Source organism: Thalassophryne amazonica, chromosome 8, assembly GCF_902500255.1.
Source record: "Thalassophryne amazonica chromosome 8, fThaAma1.1, whole genome shotgun sequence".
Lineage (NCBI taxonomy): Eukaryota > Metazoa > Chordata > Actinopteri > Batrachoidiformes > Batrachoididae > Thalassophryne > Thalassophryne amazonica.
Window position 1 is genome coordinate 4,350,164 of NC_047110.1, and position 24,008 is coordinate 4,374,171.

The window sequence follows — 24,008 nt, forward strand, 5'->3', positions numbered from 1 at the left end:
GTTAGCAGACAGCTGATGCTGCTGCTCTTCCTCCCGGACAGAAACAGAAAACCCACTTTCAAAGTTCGCTTCTTTATTACACACACGTCTTCAGATCAAAGGACAAAGGTGAGTCATGTTTCAGTCCATGCTTGAAGAAAACTGGCTATGAAACTGACTGATTTCATCCTCATATTTGGAATGAATTGTCCCCAAACTTTTTTGGAATATGTTTCAGGTCCTAAATACAGGTTTTAGTCCCTTCGGCTGCTCCCTGGTTCTCAATCGGGGTCACCACAGTAGACCCAAGGTCCAAGGTTCATCTGCATGTTGATTTGGCACAAGTTTAACGCCGGATGTCCTTCCTGACACAACTCCACATTACATGATGGAGAAACCGGCAGGGGTGGGGTTTGATCTGGGATCCTGGGGTTTGAACTGGGATCCTGGGGTTTGAATCGGCAACCTGGGGTTTGATCCGGGATCCTGGGATTTGAACTGGGGACCTGGGGTTTGAACCTGGATCCTGGGATTTCAACCGTGAATCTGGGGTTTGAACCTGGATCCTGGGGTTTGAACTGGGGAACCTGGGGTTTGAACTGGGGGGCTGATGGTCTAGTGGTTAAGTGTTGGGCTTGAGACCAGAGGATCTTTGGTTCAAATCCCAGCCTGACTGGAAAATCAGTAAGGGCCCTTGGGCAAGGTCCTTAAGCCTCTAGTTGCTCCTGGTGTGTAGTGAGCACCTTGTAAGGCAGCAGCCTGACATTGGGGTAAATGTGAGGCATTACTGTAAAGCGCTTTGAGTGTCTGATGCAGATGGAAAAGCACTATATAAATGCAGTCAATTTACCATTTACTTCTTGGAATCCACCCAGTCCATGGGGTCAGTCTCAACATGCAGGCGTTATCATGGAAATGTACCAGGTCAGGGCCTTTGTCTCTGATTCACCACGCTCTGAATTGTGGATATTTGCCCTTCATGTTAATCCAGTGTTTAATCCAATACCAGAGTTTTCTTTACACATTAACTGTTTCACTCCAATTGTACTTTTAACTCCAAATTAAGGTCTTATAGTTTCCTTTGAAAGAGAACATACATTTTGCACAAAACATATTTTCTGTTAAACATCTGTTCAATGTCATCATAAATACACAATATAATCCTGGCAGTTCATATAAATTCTTCATTAGCACACCTTTCTTTGACAAAAAATTACACTACAGAACATGGAGTTTAAACCGGGAACCTGAAGCAGAAGTTAAACTGAACATAAGAATCTTATTATTTCCTGTTGGAGTGGAAAGTCCTTCATCCGTGTGTGTGTGTGTGTGTGTGTGTGTGTGTGTGTGTGTGTGTGTGTGTGTGTGTGTGTGTGTGTGTAAGAGCTGCATTATTGTAAAATGCTTCAGCTGGAAATACAGTCCATTTACCAAAAAATACACCAACTGAGCAAACAGCGAGAAATAATCTGAATAAACAAATACAAAACCCACATGTGATTTACCCTGACCTCTAGTAATACTGTGAGAAATCTTGGAGTCATTTTTGATCAGGATATGTCATTCAAAGCGCATGTTAAACAAATATGTAGGACTGCTTTTTTGCATTTACGCAATATCTCTAAAATCAGAAAGGTCTTGTCTCAGAGTGATGCTGAAAAACTAATTCATGCATTTATTTCCTCTAGGCTGGACTATTGTAATTCATTATTATCAGGTTGTCCTAAAAGTTCCTTAAAAAGCCTTCAGTTAATTCAAAATGCTGCAGCTAGAGTACTGACGGGGACTAGAAGGAGAGAGCATATCTCACCCATATTGGCCTCTCTTCATTGGCTTCCTGTTAATTCTAGAATAGAATTTAAAATTCTTCTTCTTACTTATAAGGTTTTGAATAATCAGGTCCCATCTTATCTTAGGGACCTCGTAGTACCATATCACCCCAATAGAGCGCTTCGCTCTCAGACTGCAGGCTTACTTGTAGTTCCTAGGGTTTGTAAGAGTAGAATGGGAGGCAGAGCCTTCAGCTTTCAGGCTCCTCTCCTGTGGAACCAGCTCCCAATTCAGATCAGGGAGACAGACACCCTCTCTACTTTTAAGATTAGGCTTAAAACTTTCCTTTTTGCTAAAGCTTATAGTTAGGGCTGGATCAGGTGACCCTGAACCATCCCTTAGTTATGCTGCTATAGACGTAGACTGCTGGGGGGTTCCCATGATGCATTGTTTCTTTCTCTTTTTGCTCTGTATGCACCACTCTGCATTTAATCATTAGTGATTGATCTCTGCTCCCCTCCACAGCATGTCTTTTTCCTGGTTCTCTCCCTCAGCCCCAACCAGTCCCAGCAGAAGACTGCCCCTCCCTGAGCCTGGTTCTGCTGGAGGTTTCTTCCTGTTAAAAGGGAGTTTTTCCTTCCCACTGTAGCCAAGTGCTTGTTCACAGGGGGTCGTTTTGACCGTTGGGGTTTTTCTGTAATTATTGTATGGCTTTGCCTTACAATATAAAGCACCTTGGGGCAACTGTTTGTTGTGATTTGGCGCTATATAAATAAAATTGATTGATTGATTGATTGATCAAACAGGAATTAAAGTATGTAAAAAGTCATGAAGATGTTTTTTTTTTTTACATGTAGCAACATTTCATTTATTTTCATATCAGATCATTTAGAGACAGCAAAAATGCAGCTATTACAAACAATGCTGTGTGCCAAGATGACTATTAAATTATTCATTTCAGTTTATTTCATTTATATCAAATCAAAATCAAATCAATTTTATTTATATAGCGCCAAATCACAACAAACAGTCACCCCAAGGCGCTTTATATTTTAAGGCAAGGCCATACAATAATTACAGAAAAACCCCAACGGTCAAAACGACCCCCTGTGAGCAAGCACTTGGCGACAGTGGGAAGGAAAAACTCCCTTTTAACAGGAAGAAACCTCCAGCAGAACCAGGCTCAGGGAGGGGCAGTCTTCTGCTGGGACTGGTTGGGGCTGAGGGAGAGAACCAGGAAAAAGACATGCTGTGGAGGGGAGCAGAGATCAATCACTAATGATTAAATGCAGAGTGGTGCATACAGAGCAAAAAGAGAAAGAAACACTCAGTGCATCATGGGAACCCCCCAGCAGTCTAAGTCTATAGCAGCATAACTAAGGGATGGTTCAGGGTCACCTGATCCAGCCAATGAAGAGAGGCCAATATGGGTGAGATATGCTCTCTCCTTCTAGTCCCCGTTAGTACTCTAGCTGCAGCATTTTGAATTAACTGAAGGCTTTTCAGGGAACTTTTAGGACAACCTGATAATAATGAATTACAATAGTCCAGCCTAGAGGAAATAAATGCATTAATTAGTTTTTCAGTATCACTCTGAGACAAGACCTTTCTAATTTTAGAGATATTGCGCAAATGCAAAAAAGCAGTCCTACATATTTGCTTAATATGCGCACTGAAGGACATATCCTGATCAAAAATGACTCCAAGATTTCTCACAGTATTACTAGAGGTCAGGGTAATGCCATCCAGAGTAAGGATCTGGTTAGACACCATGTTTCTAAGATTTTTGGGGCCAAGTACAATAACTTCAGTTTTATCTGAGTTTAAAAGCAGGAAATTAGAGGTCATCCATGTCTTTATGTCTGTAAGACAATCCTGCAGTTTAATTAATTGGTGTGTGTCCTCTGGCCTCATGGATAGATAAAGCTGTGTATCATCTGCGTAACAATGAAAATTTAAGCAATGCTTTCTAATAATACTGCCTATGTTATGGATAAGACGCGGAGTGAGGAGCGGTCCAGTATCTGACAGAACCCAGCATGAAATAATCAGAAGCAGTTCCAAAAAGAAAACACATTTATTTTTCTCCCCTTTGTGCTATACATAAAATACTAATTAATTAAAGTTCTGGTGAGGTAAAAAGGCGGCGCGCTCTCTCAGCGTCTCAACAGTCGGAGTCCGAACGTTCAGGACTCAGGAGTTCCGCCGACACCCCCCCCCCAGGTGACGTTTTCCCAGAACTGTACTCTGCAAAGGAGGAACAGAGATGAGATTATTCAACACTATTACTACGAAATATTGTTTGGAGGCAAACTTATCAGCTACATGTTTAGGTCTGAATTCCAACTTAATTCAAGGAGGCTGCTGCTCACAGCTAGTGGAGGATCATTAATCCGCACGCAACTGCCGTGAGGAGCACGCCAAACACTTTCCACCAATAATTACTTATAGCTGCGTATAAGACGCCAATTTACATTCACGGATAAACTTTTCAGAATATTCACCTCTGCCGTGTGCTGACAACGTGTGTCTCTCACCCTCGTCCTCCTTCACAGGGGCGATGTCAGACTCTGAAACGGCCCTCAGCGTCCCCACACGGTCGTCACAAGGTCATATTCTCCGGCAATCTTATCCAACTCACTGCTGGTTTAAATGTAGCTCTTCATCACTACATTGGCACCAGCTGTAAGTCCTCAGATCTGCACGTGAACATCACAGGTGTCGTGGATTGTCCTGGTAGAGAGCCGCACGAGAATGCAACAGGTGCAGCCAATCATTGTAACAGAGGAGAGAGACTCTTCTGCAGCACATTTTCCTCAGAGAACAGCCCCAAATCACCTGGGAAGGAAAATAACACAAACAACCCAACCTTGTCCAGCCAACCCCCCCCCCCCCCCCCCCAACACACAACAGCCTAAGGGAAGCATGTATAAAGTGAATAAAATCGGTCCTAGCACAGAACCTTGTGGAACTCCATAATTAACCTTGGTCTGTGAAGAAGACTCCCCATTTACATGAACAAATTGTAATCTGTTAGATAAATATGATTCAAACCACCGCAGCGCAGTGCCTTTAATACCTATGGCATGCTCTAATCTCTGTAATAAAATTTTATGGTCAACAGTATCAAAAGCAGCACTGAGGTCTAACAGAACAAGCACAGAGATGAGTCCACTGTCCGAGGCCATAAGAAGATCATTTGTAACCTTCACTAATGCTGTTTCTGTACTATGATGAATTCTGAAACCTGACTGAAACTCTTCAAATAGACCATTCCTCTGCAGATGATCAGTTAGCTGTTTTACAACTACCCTTCCAAGAATTTTTGAGAGAAAAGGAAGGTTGGAGATTGGCCTATAATTAGCTAAGATAGCTGGGTCAAGTGATGGCTTTTTAAGTAATGGTTTAATTACTGCCACCTTAAAAGCCTGTGGTACATAGCCAACTAATAAAGACAGATTGATCATATTTAAGATCGAAGCATTAAATAATGGTATGGCTTCCTTGAGCAGCCTGGTAGGAATGGGGTCTAATAGACATGTTGATGGTTTGGATGAAGTAACTAATGAAAATAACTCAGACAGAACAATCGGAGAGAAAGAGTCTAACCAAATACTGGCATCACTGAAAGCAGCCAAAGATAACAATACGTCTTTGGGATGGTTATGAGTAATTTTTTCTCTAATAGTTAAAATTTTATTAGCAAAGAAAGTCATGAAGTCATTACTAGTTAAGTTAAAGGAATACTCAGCTCAGTAGAGCTCTGACTCTTTGTCAGCCTGGCTACAGTGCTGAAAAGAAACCTGGGGTTGTTCTTATTTTCTTCAATTAGTGATGAGTAGTAAGATGTCCTAGCTTTACGGAGGGCTTTTTTTTATAGAGCAACAGACTCTTTTTCCAGGCTAATGAAGATCTTCTAAATTAGTGAGACGCCATTTTCCTCTCCACTTACGGGTTATCTGCTTTAAACTGCGAGTTTGTGAGTTATACCACAGAGTCAGGCACTTCTGATTTAAAGCTCTCTTTTTCAGAGGAGCTACAGCATCCAAAGTTGTCTTCAATGAGGATGTAAAACTACTCTGCACTGTGTTGGTATATGGCATTAGAGAACATAAAGAAGGAATCATATCCTTAAACCTAGTTACAGTGCTTTCTGAAAGACTTCTAGTGTAATGAAACTTATTCCCACTGCTGGGTAGTCCATCAGAGTAAATGTAAATGTTATTAAGAAATGATCAGACAGAAGGGAGTTTTCAGGAAATACTGTTAAGTCTTCAGTTTCCATACCATAAGTCAGAACAAGATCTGAGATATGTTTAAAGTGGTGGGTGGACTCATTTACATTTTGAGCAAAGCCAATTGAGTCTAACAATAGATTAAATTCAGTGTTGAGGCTGTCATTCTCAGCATCTGTGTGGATGTTAAAATCGCCCACTATAATTATCTTATCTGAGCTAAGCACTAAGTCAGACTAAAGGTCTGAAAATTCACAGAGAACTCACAGTAACGACCAGGTGGACAATAGATAATAACAAATAAAACTGGTTTTTGGGACTTCCAATTTGGATGGACAAGACTAAGAGTCAAGCTTTCAAATGAATTAAAGCTCTGTCTGGGTTTTTGATTAATTAATAAGCTGGAATGGAAGATTGCTGCTAATCCTCCGCCTCGGCCCGTGCTACGAGCATTCTGCAAGTTATTGTGACTCGGGGGTGTTGACTCATTTAAACTAACATATTCATCCTGCTGTAACCAGGTTTCTGTAAGACAGAATAAATTAATATGTTGATCAATTATTATATCATTTACCAACAGGGACTTAGAAGAGAGAGACCTAATGTTTAATAGACCACATTTAACTGTTTTAGTCTGTGGTGCAGTTGAAGGTGCTATATTATTTTTTCTTTTTGAATTTTTATGCTTAAATAGATTTTTGCTGGTTATTGGTGGTCTGGGAGCAGGCACCGTCTCTACGGGGATGGGGTAATGAGGGGATGGCAGGGGGAGAGAAGCTGCAGAGAGGCGTGTAACACTACAACTCTGCTTCCTGGTCCCAACCCTAACCCTATCATTTTCCAAACCATCAACATGTTTATTAGACCCCATTCCTACCAGGCTGCTCAAGGAAGCCCTACCATTATTTAATGCTTCGATCTTAAATATGATCAATCTATCTTTGTTAGTTGGCTATGTACCACAGGCTTTTAAGGTGGCAGTAATTAAACCATTACTTAAAAAAGCCATCACTTGACCCAGCTATCTTAGCTAATTATAGGCCAATCTCCAACCTTCCTTTTCTCTCAAAAAGTCTTGAAAGGGTAGTTGTAAAACAGCTAACTGATCATCTGCAGAGGAATGGTCTATTTGAAGAGTTTCAGTCAGGTTTTAGAATTCATCATAGTACAGAAACAGCATTAGTGAAGGTTACAAATGATCTTCTTATGGCCTCGGACAGTGGACTCACCTCTGTGCTTGTTCTGTTAGACCTCAGTGCTGCTTTTGATACTGTTGACCATAAAATGTTATTACAGAGATTAGAGCATGCCATAGGTATTAAAGGCACTGCACTGAGGTGGTTTGAATCTTATTTGTCTAATAGATTACAATTTGTTCATGTAAATGGGGAATCTTCTTCACCTACTAAAGTTAATTATGGAGTTCCACAAGGTTCTGTGCTAGGACCAATTTTATTAACTTTATACATGCTTCCCTTAGGTAGTATTATTAGACGGTATTGCTTAAATTTTCATTGTTACGCAGATGATACCCAGCTTTATCTATCCATGAAGCCAGAGGACACACACCAATTAGCTAAACTGCAGGATTGTCTTACAGACATAAAGACATGGATGACCTCTAATTTCCTGCTTTTAAACTCAGATAAAACTGAAGTTATTGTACTTGGCCCCACAAATCTTAGAAACATGGTGTCTAACTTAGAAACATGGTGTCTAACCAGATCCTTACTCTGGATGGCATTACCCTGACCTCTAGTAATACTGTGAGAAATCTTGGAATCATTTTTGATCAGGATATGTCATTCAAAGCGCATATTAAACAAATATGTAGGACTGCTTTTTTGCATTTACGCAATATCTCTAAAATCAGAAAGGTCTTGTCTCAGAGTGATGCTGAAAAACTAATTCATGTAATTCATGTAATTCACTAATTCATTTATTTCCTCTAGGCTGGACTATTGTAATTCATTATTATCAGGTTGTCCTAAAAGTTCCCTAAAAAGCCTTCAGTTAATTCAAAATGCTGCAGCTAGAGTACTGACGGGGACTAGAAGGAGAGAGCATATCTCACCCATATTGGCCTCTCTTCATTGGCTTCCTGTTAATTCTAGAATAGAATTTAAAATTCTTCTTCTTACTTATAAGGTTTTGAATAATCAGGTCCCATCTTATCTTAGGGACCTCGTAGTACCATATCACCCCAATAGAGCGCTTCGCTCTCAGACAGACACCCTCTCTACTTTTAAGATTAGGCTTAAAACTTTCCTTTTTGCTAAAGCTTATAGTTAGGGCTGGATCAGGTGACCCTGAACCATCCCTTAGTTATGCTGCTATAGACTTAGACTGCTGGGGGGTTCCCATGATGCACTGTTTCTTTCTCTTTTTGCTCTGTATGCACCACTCTGCATTTAATCATTAGTGATTGATCTCTGCTCCCCTCCACAGCATGTCTTTTTCCTGGTTCTCTCCCTCAGCCCCAACCAGTCCAGCAGAAGACTGCCCCTCCCTGAGCCTGGTTCTGCTGGAGGTTTCTTCCTGTTAAAAGGGAGTTTTTCCTTCCCACTGTCGCCAAGTGCTTGCTCACAGGGGGTCGTTTTGACCATTGGGGTTTTACATAATTATTGTATGGCCTTGTCTTACAATATAAAGCGCCTTGGGGCAACTGTTTGTTGTGATTTGGCGCTATATAAAAAAATTGATTGATTGATTGAATTGAATTTTGCTTATGACCGGGATTTTTCTCGGGTACCTTTTACGGCCCTCTCTACTTGGGTACCATTGTTGCAAGGACTCTCCTCTAGTATTAAGACTTTGATTTATCAAGACCTACAGGCTTTCTCAAATATCAGAATAACACCAACTTATAAATATAATTTGAATGTTGAACAGTTTAGAGCCATAAAAACTCTAAGCCGAAATCAGGATATTATTATTAAACCAGCGGATAAAGGCTCTCAAATTGTAATCATGGATAAATTCCAGTATTTAGTTGAAGCGAACAGACAACTCAATAATAAATTTCATTATGTTGAGTTACCTCATTTGATTCAAGATACTACACAGATTATGATGAAAAAAATTTTACAACAAATATTGGAACAAAAATTTATCACATTCAAACAATACACTTACCTTAAAGGGCCAGACAACCCCAGACCTAGACAATTTTATTTATTACCTAAAATTCATAAGGCTCCAGAATCTTGGACGGTCCCCTTTCAAATTCCAACAGGTAGACCAATAGTAAGTGACTGTGGATCGGAATCATACAGAATAGCAGAGTTAATTGACTATTATATTAATCCTTTATCCCAAAAACATCATAGTTATGTAAGGGATACGTATGATTTTGTGGCGAGACTGGCGACGGTGAGGGCACCCCGAGAAGCATTTCTATTTTCCATAGATATTGATTCCCTTTATACTAATATAGATACAGACCTTGGATTAAAAGCAGTAAAACAAGCATTTGACGCCCACCCGGATCCAAATAGACCTGACCAGGCACTTTTAAAATTATTGGAACTGAGTCTCACTCGTAATGATTTTGAATTTAATGACAAATTTTACTTACAGATACATGGAACGGCTATGGGGAAGAAGTTTGCCCCTGCATACGCGAATCTATACATGCGTATGTGGGAGGAAACCGCATTTACAAAATGTAATGTACTGCCCCTACTATATTTGAGATACCTGGATGACATCTTTGGTATTTGGGGAAGAACAAAGGAAGAATTCCAATCCTTCCTAGAAGTCCTAGGGACACATCACACTGCTATTAAAATTACATATAATGTCCAAAGTCAGGAACTAGAGTTCCTTGATACACAGGTTTTTTTTAATAATAAAGAGGGAGCAGATTACAAAACATTAGCAACTAGGGTTTGGTTTAAAGAGACCGATAGACATGCCTTATTATTTAAATCTAGTTTTCATCTGAAACATACGTTTAAAGGAATTATTAAATCACAGTTAATTCGATTTCATAGAATTTGTACTTTCCCAGAGGATGTGGAGAAAGCCACACAGATCCTCTTTTCAGTTTTAATACAGCGAGGTTATTCTAGACATTTCTTGAGGGGTATTAAGGCAGAAACAAAGAAATTATTCTCTAATGGACGCTCTTATATAAAAGAAATAGATACTCGTTTTATAATTCCGTTTGTTTCAACCTTTTCACAAATTGCGATGAGACTTGGTCCCAAAATTAAAACGAATTTTCAACAGGCACAGAGACAGAATCCAGCTTTAGGAGTTTTCCGGGTTATCTCAGCGTACAGGAGAAATAAAAACCTTCAAGACATGTTAGTACATGCTAAATTTAACAAATATACCCAAAAATGTAAATACTTTGTCTCGTTAAAGTTTATCCAGAACCCATGGGCAGGAACGGGTGCTCCCATTTGGCAAAGTTTTACATTAAGTACATCTAATGTGGTATATGGGATTCAATGCGCCCGTTGTAAGAGATTATACATTGGGGAAACGAAACATAATCTGGAAACTAGGTTTAAACAACATCTGTACAATATCAGAAAAAGAAATACAGGAAAGCTCCTTTATGCTCATTTTCAAACCCATTCTATTGAGGATGTACAAATCTTTGGATTAGAAAGCAAAATATCTTGGACAACAGGGCAGCGAAGGAGAACAGAGAGAAATTGGATTATCTCCCTGAACTGTTTGGATCCAATGGGCTTAAATGCTAGATAATAGTCCCTGTTTTTGAAAAAGCATATTGATGCATATATACCCGTTGGTCATGTTGTATGCTTGGGCCGTGTGATGTTGTTTGCCATCCAAATAAAAGGATGTGTACTAACATTGTGTTTTTGATCGATGATTTTGACAGTCTTTCTGAAATATATTATATATAGGGTTGTTTTAAATCTATGGAGGTTGAAACATTTTAAGTTTTTATATACTACTGTAGGTTATTAATGGGGTGATGTAGGTAAATTTGGATGGCGGACCACCTCACTGGCTCAGGGTAAGGGATATAAAAGATATTTGAACTCTTAATTTGATCTAGAAGGGGACTATTTATTATATTAGAAGATGTAAAAATTAACCAGGTCTTAGACATCCTCATGGTTATATGCATGTATATATGCACATATATATGTTATGTATAGAGATTATATTTTTATATAAGTCCTGGTCATTTGGGGATGGAGAGGGAGTTGCCCCCCCCCCCCCCCCCAATTAATTGGAATAAGTCTAAATTATAGAAATGCAAACTATTGGAATTATAAGGCTTATAGTATTATGCATAAATATTTACCGTAATTGGGGTTAAAAATAAGATGGAGATTCCCTATTGGTTTATATATATATAAATAGATATGAGGACCATAATTAGGTCACTATTTAAAGGACCACACTGGCCAAAACACACACATAAGTAGATGTATGTTTGAATGGATTCAAAATGATTATGTGATATTCTTTTATTAATTAGACTTTGGTGTGTGGGTTTGCTGTGTGCCTAAATTACTAATATTTTAAGCTTAACTAAGTAATTTGGTGTTTTGGTGTGTAAAGATGCATGGTTTTCAATGCATGTTTTTAATTTTTTGAGTTTGGTACTGACACTAGGATACCACCAGAGGGAGACACAGACTATTATACTTACCATCATTGCAAACTGATTCTTATATTTCAGTGAACTCTAATATAAGACTGTTTGAAATGTAATATTTATCTTCCTTTGGAAACTTGGATTAAAGAACCTGAAAAAAATGAAGGTATCACATGGTTTTAATTGTCCTTCTGATGTATGAAAAAAATCTTTATACTTACCTTGGTGTGATAAAAGGGTCAGTTTGGTCCTGGGGCCTGATCCTTCTCCATCTACCAAAAAAAAAAAAAAAAAAATTGGGGGGCTAAGTAAATGTTTGTTTTTTTGTTTGTTTGTTTTTTTATATTTTGTGACTTTTCATAATTTTATTTTTATGGGTCTCTTTGTATTACTTATTTTATTACTCTTAAAGAAAGAATACACCTCCTGGCATAAATTATGAACTTCCTGTGCCCGTGCACATCCTGTATGTTTCAATACAGGAAGACATGTTGTTCCAAAACCTAACCCTAACCCTAACCCTGGACACTACAGTTTTTAAAGGCCCATCGTTTGTACAGTCCCATAAGGTTGATGTGAAAGTATTTTTTAAACCTACAGACACACATGCACTCTTACACAGGAGTAGCTTTCATCCACGCTTTACTTTTGCAGGCATTGTCAAGTCCCAGCTTCTTAGATTTCACAGGATCTGTACTAGACCCTGTGACTTCTACGAAGCTACTAGAGTGTTGTTTAGGACCTTGAGGCGTAGAGGATACTCGCGTACCATGCTGAGGGCCTGTCTCCGCTCTTTTCTAGAGCCAGGAGCAGAGCGAAAGGAGCAGCTCATCCCTCTCATCACGAGGTTCTCCTCCTCCACACTTAAATTCAATCGCCTCCTAAAACAAAATTTTACACATTACATAACCAAAAGTGGATTGATTCCAACACACTCTGTAATTTCTGCCTACAGAAAACACAAAAATTTGAAGGACATTTTGGTTAGGGCCTGTGTGCCATCTCCTACTCCTGTGCTCAAAAACCGTACATTATTAGATGATTTTTTCCTGCCCTTGAAATTAGTAAAAAGTAATCATACTGGCATTATTTATCCCATTTTTCAGTCCTTTTCTCCGGCTTCCTCTAATTTGGTTTATATCATTTTTTGTACAATTTGTGGGAAACAGTATATTGGACAAACACAAAACACACTCCTAATCAGATTCACACAACACAGGTATAATTTGAAACACAAAAAAGAGATACATACAAACCATTTTCTGGCCCATGGCACTGATTCCATCCGCCTGGCCGGCCTGGAGTCAGTCCCCACCTGGAGCAAAAGTGAGAGGATTAGAGCGGAAAACAAATGGATCAGACAGCTTTCAACCAAATTTCCACATGGATTAAATGGGAACATAGGGGTCTTAACCTAACCCTAACCATAACCCATACCTATAGCCCTAATCCTAACCTTATCTAACCTAATCCTAACCCAAACCCTTAGCCTTAACACTACTCCTAATCCTAACCCTAACCTCACTCCTAACCTTAACCCTACTCCTAAGCCCTGGCCCTAACCTTAACCCCACTCCTAACCTTAACCCTACTCCTAAGCCCTGGCCCTAACCCTAACCCCACTCCTAACCTTAACCCTACTCCTAAGCCCTGGCCCTAACCCTAACCTCACTCCTAACCTTAACCCTATTCCTAAACCCTGGCCCTAACCCTAACCTCACTCCTAACTCTAACCCTAATCCTAAACCCTGGTCCTAACCCTAACTTCACTCCTAACCTTAACCTTATTCCCAAGCCCTGGCCCTAACCCTAACCTCACTCTTAACCTTAACCCTACTCCTAATCTTAACCCGACCCTAAACCCATTTAAACCAAACTGGACATTAAAAATTACATGTCTAAAGATAACCTAACTCTGGACTACCAACCTCACACAAGACCTTACACCTAAATATAACCCCTACACTGTATATATACATACACACTTAACCTTAGTCCTTTTGGGACACATATATATACACACAAATACCCAATACTCACCTGTTTTTGTTAATAGTTCAAGACCTTCTGGTTAAACATACAGACAATAATTAATACAATTTATGTATATAAATAACAGTTCACAAATTTTAAGTTCAATATATTAACTAGCAAAAATACAAATAAAAATAAAAAAAATTAAATAAATAAAAAATAATACTTACCTTCTTCATGTAAATACTTACCTTTATTTTGACGGACTGGTCATCCTGTTATTGTAATTGACCTTTGACCCCTGTTCCATTTCAAGTTTAATTTTTTCTTTTTTTCACCTGAAGTTTTTTTTGTTAAGAGTTTCTTTTTCTTTTTCCAAAGCAGAGGCTGAGTTTGTCGTCACGCCCCCTATAAGAGGACCCTCAGCCCTCCGCAGCTCATTTCCACATTGAACGTCGGTTTGTTTAGATAGAGACTGCTACCTGCTACCTTTTACACTGAACCAACAGTCTTTTTAAAGACTTTTTCACTGTGCTCCAACGCCTGAGGAAGACCTTTAACGGTCGAAACGTCGCGACGGAGCACTTTTTTCAATTTTTTGGCCATATTAATTTTTTTAGCAAGCTAACTAGCTTGCTAATGCTTTCGACACGGCATTACACGGCGACACCGAAATGTCCGGCTGGACACTTGTTAGGAGCAGACGCCGACCCAGGCTCCAAAACGAACTACGACCATGGGGGGGTTTTTGAGCGAGGGGAGTGCCCGTGCACCTCCGTTTCCACGTCGGGGACGGAGCGCTAACTTTAACCCTAACCCTGGATAGTCACGGTTTGGAGGATTTAAGAAAATTGGCCAGATTTCTAGAAATGAGAGCTGCTCCATCCAAAGTGGGATGGATGCCGTCTCTCCTAACAAGACCAGGTTTTCCCCAGAAGCTCTGCCAATTATCTATGAAGCCCACCTCATTTTTTGGACACCACTCAGACAGCCAGCAATTCAAGGAGAACATGCGGCTAAACATGTCACTCCCAGTCCGATTGGATCCTGGGGGGTATTTCAGAAAGGAGGTTCAACAAATTCTGAGTCCATCCCTGGTGTCTGAGTATCTGGTTCCAAAACAGCTCGTCTGAGTTAGTTCAATCAACTCTGAGTATGTTCAGCCTGAGTTACGCTCGTGCACAACCACTAATGAAAAGTCCTCATCAATGGAGCCCCGATATCACCATGACAACTGAGATGAAGAGATCAAGCTATTTCATGCCAATGGAGTTGGAGGTGCTACTGCAAGCTTCTGGGCAATACGAGCATATATTCCCTATAAATGTAACACTGCTGCTGCAGCGAAGGAGAGAGAGAGAGAGCGAGAGACGGCATGATGGGAGAAAACTGCTGCCCGAGTCAACGCCTACGTTGAAATACACGACTTCACTGACAGAACATCTAACCACACTTAAGATCGTAGCCTACAGGTATAAATAACACGGGAATAAAATCTGACTTCTGTTTAGGTGCAACCCAACGGGAAAAGTGAACCAAAGCAGCTGAAAATGAAACATAAAAACATCCTTCCTGAAAGGTGAGCCACATTTTACCTCAGTTTGATTTTAATTGTATTATTTTTAATTGTCGTAGGCCATTAAAACAAAGCAAATATTCATTCAGTGGCTATTTGAAGTCATTTAAACCCCCAACAAAATGTGTTTTAATACGTCCTCTTATTTCATATCCCACTCATTAAAAACACCTGATACAATGTTTATTTCATACTTATTGTGGTTATTTCAAGTGACACGATGAACACCCTAAAATACTAATTTAAAAAAAGACCAACAATTAAATTCAAAGGCAAAGCCTGAAAAACAGGTGGTGGTTCCACACCTTCTCAGATAGGCCGAGGAGCCCGAACTGCCATTGACTAATGCCGCGACCAGATGTCACAGACGCACCACCATCGCGCGTGTGTGTCGCTCTGCTTTCACACTGCGAAAATTCGCCCCAGTGTGTCATCAAATGGGAGGAGCTTCCATTCCGCTCGCCGGCTCCGGTTGTCAGTCAAGTTAACATGACGGATCTTGATCACACGGAGCAAGTTGTTGTGGAAAGCTGACAAATGTCATGAGACGTTCCCAATTCGGGGAGTATCGTTATTTGCTGCAGGAGCTGCGTCTGGATGACGGCCGCTTTCAGTGGCCTTTCCACCTCGCAGGACCTAGTTGGGACCTCCTGTCCCGTTCACTCGCGCACATGTAAACAATTCCTCGCTCTTCCCCAAAAAATTCTGTCATAATTGTGTTTATAAACCAGTCACCATTTGTTTTATTATACATCTGTGTAGTTAATAAATAAAATAATCTTCACGGATGATTCGCACGTGCATGCACGTGAAAAAAAAAAAACTACGCTACCTCTGCTGTGGGACTGCTGCTCGCTCTTCCCCCAAACTCTGTCCTAGTTGTGAAATAAAGGACATCCTCAGTCAAACTCCAGACATCTCCACGTCACTACATATCCAGTCCCTGATTGGTCATTGCGGCACGACAAGACGAAAATGTTCAGATTTTTCAACTTGGGGAGGAGGGCAACGCGATGCGTTGCGACGCAGTATTGCAGCAAAAACGCGGCAATCGCTAAAAATCGCTTCACTGGCGTCGCTTCATTCGCGTCCATCGCGTCGCGCTGTGTGGCTTGGAGCCACAATGCCTCCTTCCATAGTGATCGCATGGCAACCTGTCGCTGCTGTCGCTTGCGTCGCGCCCGGTTTGAACGTGGCTTTAGAAGCATGTTCTGACGTCAAATATTCCCCTGGGAACTAATCTTGGTCGGGAGATACGTAAAGCATTCTTTTTTTGACACTTTAATTTTGATTCAAGTTTTATAATACAAAACTACAAGGCAACTCGGGGGGGCTGGGGGGCAATAGAACGGTGCCTGTTGCGAGTGTCCCATATATATATGAGGAAATAAGTATTTGAACACCCTGCGATTTTGCAAGTTCTCCCACTTAGAAATCATGGAGGGGTCTGAAATTTTCATCTTAGGTGCATGTCCACTGTGAGAGACATAATCTTAAAAAAAAAAAATCCGGAAATCACAATGGCTGATTTTTTTAATAATTTATTTGTATGTTACTGCTGCAAATAAGTATTTGAACACCTACCAACCAGCAAGAATTCTGGCTCACACAGACCTGTTAATTTTTCTTTAAGAAGCCTCTTATTCTGCACTCTTTACCTGTATTAATTGCCACCTGTTTGAACTTGTTACCTGTATAAAAGACACCTGTTCACACAATCAATCACACTCCAACTGTCCACCATAGCCAAGACCAGAGAGCTGTCTGAGGACACCAGGGACAAAACTGTAGACCTGCACAAGGCTGGGATGGACTAACAGGACACAGGCAAGCAGCTTGGTAGAAGACAACAACTGTTATGATTATTATTAGAAAGTGGAAGAAAAACAAGATGACTGTCAATCTCCCTCGGTCTGGGATTCCATGCAAGATCTCACTTTTGTGGGGTAAGGGATGATTCTGAGAAAGCTCAGAACTACACAGGAGGACCTGGTCAATGACCTGAAGAGAGCTGGGACCATAGTCACAAGATTACATTAGTAACACATGATGCTGTCATGGTATAAAATCCTGCAGGGCAGCAAGGTCCCCCTGCTCAAGCCAGCACATGTCCAGGCCCGTTTGAAGTTCACCAGTGACCATCTGGATGATCCAGAGGAGGGATGGGAGAAGGTCATGTGGTCAGATGAGACCAGAATAGAGCTTTTTGGAATCAACTCCACTTACCATGTTTAGAGGATGAGAACAACCCCAAGAAAACCATCCCAACCGTGAAGCATGGGGGTGGAAACATCATACTCTGGGGGTGCTCTTCTGCAAAGGGGACAGGACGACTGCACTGTATTGAAGGGAGGATGGATGGGGTCATGTATTGCGAGATTTTGGCAAACAACCTCCTTCCCTCAGTAAGAGCATTGACGATGGGTCATGGCTGGGTCTTCAGCATGACAATGACCCCAAACACACAGCCAGGGCAACTAAGGAGGGGCTCCGTAAGAAGCATTTCAAGGTCCTGGAGTGGCCTGGCCAGTCTCCAGACCTGAACTCAATAGAAAATCTTTGGAGGGAGCTGAAAATCCAAACCTGAAAGATCTAGAGAAGATCTGTATGGAGGAGTGGACCAAAATCCCTGCTGCAGTGTGTGAAAACCTGGTGAAAACTACAGGAAACGTTTGACCTCTGTAATTGCAAACAAAGGCTACTGTACCAAATATTAACATTGATTTCACAGGTGTTGAAATACTTATTTGCAGCAGTAACATACAAATAAATTATTTAAAAAAATTCATACATTATTTCCGGATTTTTTTTTTTTTTTTTTTTTGATTATGTCTCTCACAGTGGACATGCACCTAAGAAGAAAATTTCAGACCCCTCCATGATTTCTAAGTGAGAGAACCTGCAAAATCGCAGGGTGTTCAAATACTTATTTTCCTCACTGTATATATAAAACATACATTAAGGAAGTCCTCTGTCCATGTGTGTTTTCAGGTCATTTCCATGGTGGCATATATGTTCCAGTTTCTCCATTTGTCTTCAAAAACATCCTCCTTCAGCCTGAGAATATAAGTCATTTTTTCCATATTATATATTTCTCCAGTGATGGTCAGCCATTGTCATAGCATAGGGGAACCAACTGGCACCACTTCCTAGCTTTTTTACAGACAATCAGCAATATCTTAGTCAAGTACCTGTCATTAGTATGGACAAATTCCGTCAAGTATCCAAGGTACATGGTTTCAGTGTTGCCACAGTTACTTTGAAAAAGTAATCCAATTACTAACTCCTTGAAAAGTAACTTAGTTATTTTACTGATTACTCAGTTGTAAAAGTAACTAAGTTAGATTACTAGTTACTTTTTTAGTTACTTTCCCCAGCTGCCGACAACAACCCTCTGCCACCTCAACATGGACAATGATACCTGTTTTGCCAAAACTCACTTTATAGTCACCCTTTCTTGACTTCAATGAAAATAAATACTTGTTTTATAAAAAGTAAAATAAAGACCTCTTTCTTGACCTCATATTTAACTGTTGACAGCACTCTAACAGTAAAACTTGTCATTTCTAACCTACATTGTTTATAAATGTAACTATTAAATTCATTCTAACATTTAAATTCTCTCTAAACATTTTACTTGTCGAAATGATTATTATTATAAGTAGTATTAGTAGTTGTAGTAAAAAAGGCTTCAAAACTGGACCTTTAATCTCGGGGTGTTGTTGTACGGGGGGCACATCCCTGCCCCACGCCCCCATTCCATCTGGATTCGCCCCTGCTTTGGCGTTTGAACACAAAGAATGGATAACATTTATTTATGCAGAAAACGTGACCAGATTTACAGGTAAGAAAGTTTTATTGCGTTTTCACATCATGTGGTCCTCAGAAAGAGAGTTTAGGTGTATTTGAGTGGAAAATAGTGTTAGTTGTTGACGCATGGCGGAGGATCAGCTGTTTTTAGCAGCAGATACGGAGCGGCTCGGAGAAAAAAGCACAAAAATGTCTTTGTAAGCTCAGTGCAGGTGTGCTGTTGTCACCACGCTTTAAGAGGTGAGGACGAGTCGTAGCTGCTGCAGAAAACCGCGGATGAAAAGCTCACAGCTCGCTTAAAGTGGGCAGTTCAGTAGAACCCCGACCTCCTGCCCACGGACCAAGTTTAATGCTGCTATCGACCCACAATGAAAAAATAATAGTAATGCACAGTGACTTGGAGAAGTAACTTTAATCTGATTACTGATTTGGAAAGATTAACGCGTTAGATTACTCGTTACTAAAAAAAAAGTGGTCAGATTAGAGTAACGCGTTACTAAGTAACTAAGTAACGCATTACCGGCATCACTGCATGGTTTAAAATCCCTTGGTATTTTATAACCCAGTATTTTCCCCATAACAGAATTCACATTATTCCAAAACCTTCAATTTTTGGACATTCCCAGAACACATGGGTGATGTGGATCCCCACATTCTCCAACACGGAAGATGGACCTGAGATTGTTTACTTTTAATTTTTGGGTGATAAAAAATCTAGTCAGGTTTTTTCCACCCAAACTCCCTCCATAGTCTAGAATTTGTTGTTGTACACTGAGTTTCACATATATCCCTCCATTCATCCAGTGTTATTTCAGTTTTTATCTCCTCCCATTTAGATTTGATATAGATGGTTGATGATGACGTGTTTTCCCTTGTTTTATACAGTGCTGAGATTTCCTTGAATTATATCCCTTGTATGTTTTATTCACCCAGTATAACAAGCCATACGATGACCAAGGACTTTGTATTTCCTTCAAAATAATCTCTAAATTGTAGGTACAGGAAGAAATCATTTTTTCCCAGTTGGTAATGGTCTTTAATTCCTGAATACTGATCAGATTGCCATCCTTATTATAGCACATACTGCCGTTATTCTCCTTTTTTCCCAGTTTTAAATCCTTGATCATATATACCCGGTATAAATCCACTGTCATATGCAACCCAACTCAACAACTTTACTTCCTTTTCCAATCTGTCCTGTTTATTTTCTCAGACCAAATCTCCAAAGTATGAACACTATAGGATCAAGTGAGTGCTGTAATGTTTTCTAAGTTTATTATTCCAGAAGCGTCTGAACTGGGAAATCTTCCACTTTTGCTTCAATATCTTTCCATTTAGCATAATTTTGATCACACCAATTAATTACTGTTTGAGCTGAGCTGCATAGTAGTAGTAAAGCATTTCTAATGAATCTGCCCCGACATCAGTTGGGTTGGAATGATCTGGACAATCTGTGTCTATGGTTTGCCTCAGATGGGCGGAGACGGGTTAGAACTCAGAGTCGTTACCATGGTGACTGACTCAGAGTTTTCCCTCATCTCCGGGTTAACTTGCTCTGAGTTTTCACATAACTCCTTTCTGGGAATTAACCCCTCTGGCTTCATTTGAAGACCAAACTGTTTGAATCAATCCCGTAGGAATAAAGCATTTCAACAAGTTTGATTTAAGTTAAAAAATGAAGAGGACATTCCAATGTTTGATTTGCAGAAGAAATTAGAAATATTTAGGTCGAGAGACGCCTCTGATGTCAGAGGTCATTACTTTTGGTCCAACTGTTTTGAGTTCAGGGGAACCATAAGGGGTTCTTAATTATAATTTTTGTGTGTTCTCAGAACAGAGTTCCTCATCAGTGTTGCTGGAAACAAAGTTGAAGTGAGGATAGTTTTGGGGACGTGCTGTTCATTTGTTCATCTTGCAGTCTGTATTACTGTTGTGTGTGAAGGCTGATGCCTCTGTTTGATTGTATGACTGACCGTGTGATTGTACATTCCTGATGTTATCTCATGGACCAGGCGGCCCGCTCCGTCCAAAAACTGTTACAGCAGTGAGAAGCAGGTGACTCATGTCACGTCTGTACAGGCACTGTAGACTGACAACGCTGCTCAAGATTTTTGATGGAAGATCAAACCAAAAGAATTTCACCTTTTCTAACATAAGTTTGAACTTGCTGGTTCCGGTCATGGGATCAAAGTCGGTACTTCCTCAACATGTTTCACTGTGTGTTTTCCTTCAATAATGACACTTATTCTTCCCTGTAAACCTGAAGTTGTCTTGACTTGATGTCCAGTAAACGAGCTGGACAGATCAGTTTATGAACTCAACATCTTAGCAACTAAAAGGTGTCTTTGAAGCCAAGAACCACTAGACAGGAGGAGGAACTGGACAGGAAGTACAGCGGACTCTCTTTTTGACCAAATCGTCCATCAAGTCCAGTTGTTTGCCAGTAGATGGCATGCATAACTTCTGCAATATTTTCAAAGTTGTCTGTAGTCCACCTCGTCATTGTGTCAGTGTCTTGAAAACAGCAGGTGGTCTCAACGTTGGGAAGGACCAGTGTGGGCCAAACACAAATGTCATCCTTAATCAGGGCTCCAATGCCTGAGGTTCCTTCCATTCACAACCTCAGCCAGCCTCCCAACTTCCTGGAGGTTCTAGCAGCTGTCCATCCCCTGATAACAAGTCTGGTGGTGCAGACAGAATACCCGGGTACCTCTGGACAAGACTTCCAGAGCATTAAGTCACCGAGGTCTGCCCTGATAGGGAAAGTCCCACAGCAGTGGAGAGATACCTTTGCTGTCACCAGATACAAGAACACTTTCATCTGTGGCAACAGGGAGAGCTGTTGTCCTCAAAGGAACTGAACATTCAGACCAAAGGACCTGAAGGATGTTGCTACTGACCGTAACACCTTAGGGGCGTGTGTGTGTGTCTAACAAGGTTGTAGCTCGTGTTCTGGACCGGTGTCTGCAGTGTTTTGTCTCAAAACTGTGTCGTTCCTCCTCTGGGACCTTTGGGGGATCTGTTACCACTGCTGGGTCTGTGAGGGTTCAGCATTTGTGATATGATGATTTCACTATAATTTTGTGTGTGTGTGTGTGTGCAGGCAGATGAGTCACCGTGACTACAGATAATGGATATTGGCAAACTGAGTCATATATGTTGGCCCCAACGGATCAGTGAATCATCATTCCAGGTCAGTGTGTGTGTGTGTGTGTGTGGTTGACACACTTAAATTGATTTTGAAATGAATGTTGATCAGTGGTGGGCACAGTTCCGCTAATCCACTAACCGCTAATTAGGGAAGCTAACTTTTTTTGTTAGCGGGTTATCTTTTCAGCTGACTTTAAAACCCATCAACGGACCAATTAGCTTCCACTAAATTTAGTTTGGCTAACTTTTAGTCCATTAAAGGTTTTTTTGTTGGCATAGTAAGTCAAGCCGAATGGTCAAAAACATTTGTAAACCCTAAAATCACACGAGTACCTCTCTGTTGTGTTTTGCAGGAGTCAGGCAGCTATGAGGAGCTGAGCTCAACCCGACCCCAGTAAGGGACCTGGCTGCATGACTGCTACAGAAAAAAAAGTCATTTTCATTAACAGCATACAAAACCCCTGACGTGGGCCAAAGACATAAACATTAAAGCAGGTTTCAATCAATCAATCAACTTTTTTTTTATATAGCGCCAAATCACAACAAACAGTTGCCCCAAGGCGCTCTATATTGTAAGGCAAGGCCATACAATAATTATGAAAAACCCCAACGGTCAAAACGACCCCCTATGAGCAAGCACTTGGCTACAGTGGGAAGGAAAAACTCCCTTTTAACAGGAAGAAACCTCCAGCAGAACCAGGCTCAGGGAGGGGCAGTCTTCTGCTGAGACTGGTTGGGGCTGAGGGAAAGAACCAGGAAAAAGACATGCTGTGGAGGGGAGCAGAGATCGATCACTAATGATTAAATGCAGAGTGGTGCATACAGAGCAAAAAGAGAAAGAAACAGTGCATCATGGGAACCCCCCCACAGTCTACGTCTAAAGCAGCATAACCAAGGGATGGTCCAGGGTCACCTGATCCAGCCCTAACTATAAGCCTTAGCGAAAAGGAAAGTTTTAAGCCTAATCTTAACTTTCTAATTTTAGAGATATTGCGCAAATGCAAAAAAGCAGTCCTACATATTTGCTTAATATGCGCACTGAAGGACTATCCTGATCAAAAATGACTCCAAGATTTCTCACAGTATTACTAGAGGTCAGGGTAATGCCATCCAGAGTAAGGATCTGGTTAGACACCATGTTTCTAAGATTTTTGGGGCCAAGTACAATAACTTCAGTTTTATCTGAGTTTAAAAGCAGGAAATTAGAGGTCATCCATGTCTTTATGTCTGTAAGACAATCCTGCAGTTTAATTAATTGTGTGTCCTCTGGCCTCATGGATAGATAAAGCTGTGTATCATCTGCGTAACAATGAAAATTTAAGCAATGCTTTCTAATAATACTGCCTATGTTATGGATAAGACGCGGAGTGAGGAGCGTCCAGTATCTGACAGAACCCAGCATGAAATAATCAGAAGCAGTTCCAAAAAAAAACACATTTATTTTCTCCCCTTTGTGCTATACATAAAATACTAATTAATTAAAGTTCTGGTGAGGTAAAAAGGCGGCGCGCTCTCTCAGCGTCTCAACAGTCGGAGTCCGAACGTTCAGGACTCAGGAGTTCCGCCGACACCCCCCCCCCAGGTGACGTTTTCCCAGAACTGTACTCTGCAAAGGAGGAACAGAGATGAATTATTCACACTATTACTACGAAATAGTTTGGAGGCAAACTTATCAGCTACATGTTTAGGTCTGAATTCCAACTTAATTCAAGGAGGCTGCTGCTCACAGCTAGTGGAGGATCATTAATCCGCACGCAACTGCCGTGAGGAGCACGCCAAACACTTTCCACCAATAATTACTTATAGCTGCGTATAAGACGCCAATTTACATTCACGGATAAACTTTTCAGAATATTCACCTCTGCCGTGTGCTGACAACGTGTGTCTCTCACCCTCGTCCTCCTTCACAGGGGCGATGTCAGACTCT

At 40.7% G+C, this 24,008-nt stretch overlaps 1 long non-coding RNA gene across 1 annotated transcript; it reads left to right on the top strand.

The window, feature by feature from the left end:
* On the top strand, positions 1–22,142 carry LOC117515011. Its single transcript, XR_004561989.1, has 3 exons — positions 1–108; positions 15,057–15,124; positions 22,035–22,142. It is a non-coding gene; the product is annotated as an uncharacterized LOC117515011 (long non-coding RNA).
* Positions 22,143–24,008: the final 1,866 nt, after the last annotated feature.